We start from the raw sequence: 11,178 nt of genomic DNA on the forward strand, positions 1-11,178 counted from the left end.
AATAACCCCCATCAGCTGGGTATCAGAATAAATTCATGGTCAAATTGTTCATAATCATATATATAAAATCATAGTTTCTAACAAAATATGTCTTATTCAAATACATATTGTTGAGGGCCATTTGTGGAAAGCCCAGGCAGAAAGAAAACCCAATAATGAGGGCAACAAAGAATTGACAAAATAGATAGCAAAAAACCCATTAGGCCCAAGCGGTAGGAATAATGGATTACAGGCTCAACAAATAAATAAATGGGTCTTAAAGAGGCAAGCGGGCTCAAAGAAGCCAGGAGAGAAAGAAATAGCATCCTATAGACAGTGTATGAGGTAGAAAAGTGAGAAAGTGCCACCGCAGGCCTAAATCAATGCAAACTAAGAGAGTAAGGGGTTTATGGCAGGCCCATGAGCCCCAAAAATAAGAATAAGGTTATTGGGCTGGGGAAGCCCAATGAAATTAGTAAAAAACCCATGAGAGTGTGGAATTAACAAATGGGCCGAGGATGCCCAAAGAAAGCAATCAGGCTATGGATGCCCAAAGAAAAGCCCAAAGGGACATAGGAGCCCAAAAGTAAAAGCAAAATAGTGCCCATGACAGGCCACTGAGAAAAGGGATAAATGGCTGGCCCAAAAGAGGTATAGCAGGATTAAGTAGGAATAACAGTTCAACGTTGTAGGAAGTAAAGAAAATCAAGAGTGGGCCAAAGAAATGTAAGGCCCATCATCATACAAAGCCCAGCTCTTGAATGGAGCAGGAAACCAAAGAAAAGCCCACATGAAAGGTCAGAAAACACAGACAGAGAGCCTCTAGATCACGGCAGACGCATGAGTAGCAGGCAGACTCTTGGACATATCAGAAAAGAAAGCACGCGCAAGGCTCAGGCACCACCAGCCTGTACCCAGCCAATATAGGACGTGGTGGGGCCATGAGCCAGAGGTAAGAGGTAAAAGGAGTGTGGTTTGGTAGTGGGGAGAGAGAAAAAGATCTATTTTGTAGCTTCTACCCAAGCCCTTTTGGGAGGTACGTCTTGCTGGGATGATAAACCACCCAAAAGAGGTAAGTTTGAGGGGGAACCGTTAGGTGCATGCCTTGAGAGTAAAGAGAGAAAACATTTATACCGTGGTAGGAAGAAGTGTTACGGTATACAGAGGAACGAAACAAACCTGCCTCTGTCTGGCAAGGGTGGATGTCGCACAGACCTGGTGGTCGGCAAGTACATCCAGACCAGACAAAGGCGGTTAAGGGGTAAAACGGTAAAACATTGGTCACGGCAGGCACTATAAAAGGGCCCTTGCGGTGCCTTGAAAAAGGATTGAAAAACAGAGCATTTTTACGAAGTCAAAGAAAAAACAGAGTAAAAAGATAAGAAAGAAAACAGAGAAGAAAAGAAAGAAAATTAAGGAAGAATTAGAGGTAACACAGTAGGCATGCACTGGTAGATCGTTTTCCCTCTCTCCCCCTTCAAATCTTGCTCTCTTCCAAAATGTAAACAATGACTCTTTTTTTTGGGCAATAACCATTCAGGTCTGACTCTCTTAAAGCCATTAATCCCCAGGCAGGATCCTTTCCTGGGAGGTTATTTGCATTGAGAAGAGGCATTCTCTCCTCTTTGGTTTTGCTTCGGCAGACTAAATTAAAAAACTTGATTTATGCCCATTTGATTAGTTCTATTATTTTCTTCACTTTCTCTGTGATTGACATTATCATAACTGTAATCATGCTTTATAAGTAGGGATTACATAGCTATTTATTTAAATAGTCAGAATACTCTGTTTTGGTTATTATTATTATATCTGCCTGCCATAACTCATTCGAAACAGTTCTGTTTGCCGTAAGCTTACACCTGGCAGACAAGGCATAAGTCTGTGCACAAACCGGCCCAAGTTGAGTTACAATTGGACTGGTTCCAACTCCCTTACTCAGAAAACATTAGGGCCCATCACCACAGGAGGCAGCCCACTCAACACACAAAACACAAAAAAGGCCCCCCCCCCCCCTACACACACACACACACATGCACATATATATATATATATATATATATATATCTATATATATATATTTATAAATATAAATATAATCATATATTCAATATTCAAATCTATTTGTGATATTTCTATAACTATTTACTTTAAATCAATATAGCTAAAAAAAAAAAACAATAAAATAAAATAAATCTTATAATCAATGCTTATATTTATTGGTGGAAATTCTTTATTCTTTACTTTGAATTAGTATAGCCAAAAACAATTAAATAAAATACATCATATATTCAGTAATCAGATATATTTGTGATAATTTTTTACTTGAAATCAGTAATACAATAGAAATAAATTGTAACAACTGTAAACAATTTTTAGTAGTTAAAATACGCAAAGATAAAATCAATTAGGATAAGGTTACTTACCTTCAAAAGTCATGCCAAAAAGAACTTCTCCCTAACACTTCTTCTAAAATCCTTGGATCCCACCTAAATTCCAAGTTAATTCAAAATCCTTGCAGTTTTCCAGGACCAATCAAATGCAAACCCTTTTAGCAAACTAAAAAAAGAATTTACTCCAAACAAGTTTGTCACTTAGATCCTTGGACCTCAAATCTCAATGCCATCCAACACCACAGTGACAACAAGGCAAAGATGCTTTACACGTGAAAAGACTAAGTCCTTGGAAATCTTCAAATAATTGGTATTGGCTTCATCTTTTATCCATCAATAAGGAACCTTACAGGACAAATCAGTAATGCCCATAATGGCCCACAAGCATCTAGTTACACTGCTCTCAATAAGAATCATGGGATAAAGTGTTGTGCTTTTAGTGATGAAATTTTTGCTAACTAGATGCATACGGGTTGGCTTCTTAGAAAGGAGAAAGGGAGAGAGGAAGGAGGGGGAGGGGGGTAAACGTCAACTCCACTTAGAAATCTTAGGCGTGAAAAGGTGGCTAGGGTTTACATGATACAATTAGGGTATAAATATTACTAACTTCAATACTAGAAATTACTAAGTTACCCCTAAAAATAAAACTCCTTTTTATTTATTTGTTTATTTTGGAACAGGGTATTACAATCTCCCCCACTTATAAGAATTTAGTCCTCTGAATTCATCACAAACTGAACCAATTTATCACGCTTCTACTGCGCTACTCTAAAGCCACAATTGTATCGATCTATACAAATTTATCACTCATCACCATAGTTCAAAACTATTTCATAACATATGCGTAGGCTTTTCCTCCCTCAAAATTTGTAAAATAAAAAAATTTCCAAAGCAAATAGAGCCATGATGCTTCTTCCGCATAATCTCTTACTCAATTACCCATAGTTTAAGAACAACCATATTACGGAAAAAATATATGATTCTTTAAAGATATACATATCTCTAGTCTAAATAGCTCTCTAAGTTCCTTCCAATATGAATAAAAGTTCCAAGGCCCATTCGTATAGATTAACCATAATAACTGATTTTCCATCAATTATTAATTTCAACAAAATTCCAAGGCCTAAGTATTCTCCAAAAATTACAACAAGGGAAATCCACAATTTTGAGATTCACCACAGACCATTGAATGCTAGCATCCATTTAATTCTATACCTCAAAATTAAGCAGTGCATCCAAAGTTCCAATCCTTCCTAAGTTCAAAACTAATTTACAACATATGTGTATATCACTATATCTTCTCTTCCTCAAGTTTTGTAAGAAAAGAAATTCCAAAATCACCATAATAATCAATTGAGCATTGATATAAGGTCTTTCATAGAACCTCTATCTTAACCATAATTTATCTTCTCAAATAAGTAACATTTATTCACCTTAAATCTCCAAATGATACTTGGGCTGGAAGTCATTAAAGAGCTGGGTTCCTTATAGTTACATTGTCTATTATGAAAACAAATCTCTAAGTATAAATCGGCTAGAAGGGAATAGTCCCTAAAGTATCTCAATCCCTTTTTTTTTTTTAATTTATTTTTTTAACCTTACAAATAATAGTCCTAGCAGTCTAGAACTTAAGAGTACATTGCAAATTATAATCACTAACCATTTGTCAATATAAAACAAAAGGTACAACAATTGACTATAATTCAAATTGTAATAGCCTTTCAAAATAAACTCTCTTGCCATCCCAACTCCTTCAATATCCAATCAAAAATATGGTTCACTAGTCAAATTCAGTACTACCACGTACTTGTGTTTTATCCACTTCATTTTCTATTGAGCCAATCCATTAACTCTTATCAGTTAAGTTCAAAGAATTACATTTCTGGCATCAAAACTTATTTCCCCAGGATATCAAACAATCCTCCAAGTCCATAGAAAGAAATTGAGGACCTCAAACTTCTAAGTAATAGAACATGTCTCAAAAACAATTAGGGACTACCTCACACATAAATTAGGCTATGGTAATCCATGTAGGTCAACCCTAACAAGAACAATGATCCAAAAGAAGGTCGGTCCTTAACATTAGAATCCAAGGAAGTCCACTGATATATTACTAAATTCTTTAAACACCCTCAAAATTTATATAATAACATATAATATAATGTGAACTACAATAACCACAAATTAATTTTTCCTTCATACTACGAACTTTCCATTAATTTCCTTACTCCATATAAACTAAAATTAAGGAATCATAGCTCTAACATCAAACCTTAACCCCTAAATAAAGTTCTGCAATAGTCAATTCCCTAATAATGATCAAGCACTCCAAATTCTGAATAGGGCATATAGTAAACTATCATTCAATAATTAAACCTCTGAGAATCTCCTACAGATCAAACTAACCTTAGGTAGGTCGACTATATTAGGCAAAACTATCAAATGAGTTTTCAAAAGATTAGTCACAAAACAACAGGAAGATTTCCTTTGCTTCATCTTTTCTCACTCTCTTTTCCTTTTAATGGGAAGAAGAAGTTTTAATAACCAATTTGATCAATTACAAAATTTTCAAGAATAAAATACACCCACTCAATACTAGTATAAGATCATAGAAGTATATCAATTAAAATCCTCCCTTTTGTATTTATAAGTCACGTATGCATAACCACATAGACATAAATATCAAATCCTTCAAATATGACCTAACAAATCATCATATGATGGAACCTCACTTACACTTCTCATCAAGTCATCAAAAGAACACTATCTATGACCTAATAACCTTCACAAACAATAACTGGAATTGTAATACCTAGGGCACAGATTTCATTCTAAATCAAAACCTAGCATAAAGTCTGCAAGATCATAACCTAAGCTCGGATACCATTAAAATTGTCACACCCCAAACCCAACTATAAAGACAGGTACGTGACAACGGCCACACGCACACTTATAAAGTAAGCACCCTATAAGTGTGCAAGGCCTTCTTAGCATCTAAAATTTATCCTAAAAAATTAAATCAAATAAATCCAAAATACCTCAACAATTTCATTATGAATAGATCTCCAATAATTTAAAAGGAACAAAATTCAAACCTCATGTACATAATGCCAATTGGCCAATAAATATAAAACTATTAGAAGACCATCCAATTCCAAAATCACTAAGCTTCTTTCCTGCTCACAACACAACATCAAAACTCCCAAAACTTGCTATTTTTCACAATCTGAAACTGGAGGGGAAAAAAGGGGGTGAGTTGACTACTCAATAAGTAACCAAAGTCCTAATAAGTTCTATCAAGCAGTAAATCTGTAAAGTAATAAGATGTAATATGAGTCTTCAAAAGTTACAATATACTATGGATTTTCAAAAATAACTAAGGAGTTTCATAGTCTTAAAATAATAAGTTGCAAATAGATCACATACTTTAATATGACAAATATATCATAGATAGTTTAGAAAGTAGTCAGTTTTCCATATATCAAAGCTATAACTTACAATATGTTCCAAAAAAATACATAAGCAGTTTTAATGACTCAAAATAGTTCAAACACTCAAACATTTCCAAAATCACATATGTAGTTTTAAGGACTCAAAATAGTTCAAATATTCAAATATAATTCATATTCTTAACAATCTTATGACTATGGTCACACTATATCCCCGTGACTGGGCATCAGAGTACCAATGAATAAACCCCATTGGTTGGGTATCAGAATACTAATGAATAACCCCCATTGGTTTGGATATCAGAGTACCAATGAATAACCCTCATTGGTTGGGTATTAGAATACAAATGAATAATCCCCATTGTTTGGGTATCAGAATAAATTCATAGTCAAATTGTTCATAATCATATATATGAAATCATAGTTTCTAACAAAATATGTCTTATTCAAATATATATATATATATATATATATATAATCATATATTTAATATTCAAATCTATTTGTGATATTTCTATAATTCTTTACTTTAAATCAATATAGCTAAAAAAAAAAAAACAATAAAATAAAATAAATCTTATAATCAATGCTAATATTTATTGGTGGAAATTCTTTATTCTTTACTTTGAATCAGTATAGCTAAAAAAAATTAAATAAAATACGTCATATATTCAGTAATCAGATATATTTGTGATAATTCTTTACTTGAAATTAGTAATACAATAGAAATAAATTGTAACAACTATAAACAATTTTCAGTAGTTAAAGATAAAATCAATTAGGATAAGGTTACTTACCTTCAAAAGCCATGCCAAAAGGAACTTCTCCCTAACACTTCTTCTAAAATCCTTAGATCCCACTTCAATTCCAAGTTAATTCAAAATCCTTGCAGTTTTCCAGGACCAATCAAATGCAAACCCTTTTAGCAAACTAGAAAAGGAATTTACTGCAAACAAGTTTGTCACTTAGATCCTTGGACCTGAAATCTCAATGCCATCCAACACCATAGTGACAACAAGGCAAAGACGCTTTACACGTGAAAAGACTAAGTCCTTGGAAATCTTCATATAATTGGTATTGGCTTCATATTTTATCCATCAATAAGGAACCTTACAGGACAAATCAGTAATGCCCATAATGGCCCACAAGCATCTAGTTACACTGCCTTCAATAAGAATCATGGGATAAAGTGTTGTGCTTTTAGTGATGAAATTTTTGCTAACTAGATGCATACGGGTTGGCTTCTTAGAAAGGAGAAAGGGCGAGAGGAAGGAGGGGGAGGGGGGTGGACGTCAACTCCACTTAGAAATCTTAGGCGTGAAAAGCAAAATTCTTAGGGTGGCTAGGGTTTACATGATACAATTAGGGTATAAATATTACTAACTTCAATACCAGAAATTACTAAGTTACCCCTAAAAATAAATCTCCTTTTTATTTATTTGTTTATTTTGGAACATTTATTTGTTTATTTTGGAACAGGGTATTACACTCTAAGAGTAAGTATAAGAGAGAACATAAGGACTGTGTGTGTAAGTTTTTATTAGGAACTAAGAATTTCACAGCAATATCACTTTTAAACTTTGTGGCTGTATATGTCATAAACCATTAATCCATTCACTTTTGATTTACTTTGGTAACTAGTATTCAATCCTCAAAGTCACAACGTTGTAGAAAAAAAAAAGAATTATTTTTGAGTAATTGTCGTAATACATTTATTCATTCCTAAACGAAAATTACATAACACCTAACATTATAACAGCTCTAGTCAAACTCAAAAACTTACAAATAAAATTGTAATGAATCTACAACTAAGTTTCACCAACGTCTAATGAATTCAACAGTTTTTCTAATCCATTTTGTAACTCTCTTCTCTCTCAAGAAACATAATTTGTTGAGCACCTCTTCAGCTGTTGGATGGTGGCTTCCTATTGCCGTCAAACTTAGGGCTAGCTTGGTGATTCTCTTTGCTTCAAGCTGATTGCAACCGCTAGTTATCAAAGTCCGATGAAGTACATGTCCACTTTCTTTGAACTCCTCCTCCGCTATTGTACTCACATGTTTGTAATCTGGTCCAATGACATTAGCCCTCTTTGTGATTAACTGTATTGTAATCACTCCAAGGGCATAGATGTCATTATATGGCATTGATATCCCTGTCAAGACCAATTATAGAAATTCATTTCAAAAATTTATCGAATACATAAAAGAAAAGAAAAAAGGGCAAGGAAAAGCATAAATATGGCAAGTAGATACAAAATAAGCATTTAGGATCATCTATTTAGAGTATATTACACACAGCTTTGACATAATAACTCTATCCGTAAATTAAAATTCTCAAAAGCAATCTTAAGATGCACATTCTTAACAAATAACTCAATAAGCTCTATCATAACAAACAAACAAAAAAAGGCTAATCATTTAATATGCTAGTTAGGAAGTAACTAATTACAAGCCCTACCAACTAGCTGTAGTACACATGCCTAATTATTTAATCATGTGTTATAATTTGTAGACTTCCTACCATGGCTAATATCTTAGCACAAGTGCTCTTGTTAGGAAACCTGGTTGCACAACATTAATATAAGACAGGCAGCCATGTGTTGATCATCTCTAGATGCTTCATAATTTTCCAGCTCTTGTCTTTGTGAAGAAGAGATGGAGTGAGTATCATAAGCATTAACTAAACAACAAATTAACTTTGATACAAGCACAAACCAAGGATTATGCCAAATATTGCTTAAATATCTATTTAAGATATTAGAATGGACTTTCCAGCTTAAAACAAGCTCATACAAAACATGTGCCATTTGCATAAAATTGACAATTAAATAAGACCGTTGATTTTGTTTTTGATGGACATTGAGCAACAAGAGAAGCGGATAAATAGTGGAGTGCAAGATGGATTCAATCCCAGAAATCCCAAGCAAGGGCAAAAGTGGTAGTCTGATCTCTCCTAGAATAGTGAAGAGGTAACACTCCAACATATTTTTTTCAATAAGAAACTTATTCCTACAAAAAAATCAAATTGCCTTTTTTTTGAGGGGGGGGGGGGGGGGGGGGGGTGGGGGTGAGGGGGAGGATAAGAAAGAGTCAATGGCAATCAAGTTTAGGAGAAATTAAGTGAATGCAGTAGAAGAATACAGGGGAAATGGTTATGGGCTGGAGATTTTAACTAGATATTAGCAGCGGAAAATAAACTTTCTATTAAGGTTATAGTCTTATAGAGTTAAAACAAACAAGAGAACTCCACAATCTACTGGATCAAACAGGGATGATTCCTATCAAATCAGGAGGGGGACACTTTACACGGGCTAACAAGGGGGAGGGGGAACAAGAATCATGGAACATATAGACAGTCTTTGTTAGTTCAGAATGGTGTTAGCAAGTTTCCCTCATACCGCAGACTTGACCATGCCAATTGTTGTCTTGGATCATGAACCTTTTGATATTAAATACATACAAAAGACCCCCTTTGTGACAAGACCTTACAGATTTTAGAACAGCGAGGTCATAAAATGAGAATGGGCAAACGAAGTACAAGGCTCACTAGGCAACAAGCTGGTAACAACACTCAAAAGGCTGTCAAGGCAATTAAAGCACTAGAACAAGATTGTCTTTGGCAATCCTTAGTAGGAAATCAAAAAAACTTCATGCAAACTTCAAAAATTGCATACAAATTTTGACAAGCTTGGTGGAAGTCAAAAGGAAGGCAGAACTAAGCAACAGCTAGAAAAACTAATAAACAGAGAAGAAGCAATATGAGCACAAAAAGGCAGAGCTAACTAGATTATCAAAGGAAAACAGAATACATAGTATTTTCATAATTCAGGTCAGATGAGAAGAAGTAACAATAGAATCTAAACTTTAAGAGATCCACAAGATGGGCGGATAGAAGACATAGACCAAATCCAGTCTTTTCTACTGATTGACTTCATTGATAGTGATATATACTCCACTCTAGAGGAATGGACAATACAATAGATAGAACAAAAATTGATAAAGCTTTCATTGCCAGCACTTAACAATTTACAACAGGATTGCTATAAAAAAGATTCACTGTGGAAGTACTGTCGGTCATTTAACAAATGTCACCTCTCAATGTCCCTAGACCAGATGGAACTCCGGCTATCTTTTACAAACAAACATGAGAAATGCCGAGTACATCTCTAATCTCATCAACTCTATCCTCTTATACACAGGGTTCCTTCTGAAACAGCTGAACAACACTCACATTGTCTTGATAGCCAAAAGGGAGTTACCAAGAAACCTCCAAGACTTTCGTCCAATTGGCATGCGTAATGTAGCTTATAAGTTAGCCATGAAAGTGCTTGTTAATTGACTCAAGCCAATCATGCAGAAATCATTTTGAGTACCAAAATGCGTTTGTTCAAGATAGAGCCATAACTGACAAATTTTCCGTTTGGCCATTGAACGCCTAAACTACACATGGAAGAAGAAATCTGGTATGAAGGGTTGGGCTGCTATAAAAGTAGACATTTCCAAAGCCTAAAATAGGATAAGTTGGAATATTATTCTTGTAACCATGAAATGTGTGGGGGTTCTCTTCACAATGGCAACAACTCATAACTCAATGCGAAACAATGCTAACCAAAACTCTTGGGCAAGCAGGCCCATAGGGCATATGCAAACAAAGACAAAATTATTTGCAACTGTTGGAGGACAAAAAATGAAGAAGCAGAAAAATAACATATTGACATTTTAGGAAACATTATGTAAGCCAAAATAACTAGGGGATTGGGTTTTAGAAAAACTGAAACGGTCAACATATGTTTGCTGGCAAAGAAGTACTGGAGATGGATAACTTACCATAGCTCAGAGATTCAGAAGGCATGTAACCTATAGACATTCCTCGGCATGCACCATTGCCCTTATTAGCGCAACCAAAATCTATTATTTTTGGAACTCCCTCCTGCATGAATAGAAAATTTACTTCAGCATAAAAAATAAAATAAAAACCTAACTTAAGAAAAAATATTATTAATATTTTATTCAAACAGATATATAGCATTTTCAAGGTTCACTTCCTCACTAACCGCAGTTAACACAACATTTTCAGGCTTAAGGTCGCCATGGACGATGGGAAAATGATGCATATGAGCCAAACCTGAAGCGAGACCTTTTAATATCTTTACGGTCTCCAGCCAAGTCAATCCTGTAAATTCTCGTAAGTCAAATCCATTCCAAATCAAAACTATAATTTATCCGAGTTCTATATTCTTTACACTATGTACCAACACAAGACAAACTGATGTCGCCACAAAAACAGTTGGGAAATTAAACAGTGGGCAAAGCTTACTTTGTTTTACATGCACAATTATCTTTACCATAAAGATGTCAAG

Source organism: Quercus robur, chromosome 4 (assembly GCF_932294415.1).
Source record: "Quercus robur chromosome 4, dhQueRobu3.1, whole genome shotgun sequence".
Taxonomy (NCBI): domain Eukaryota; kingdom Viridiplantae; phylum Streptophyta; class Magnoliopsida; order Fagales; family Fagaceae; genus Quercus; species Quercus robur.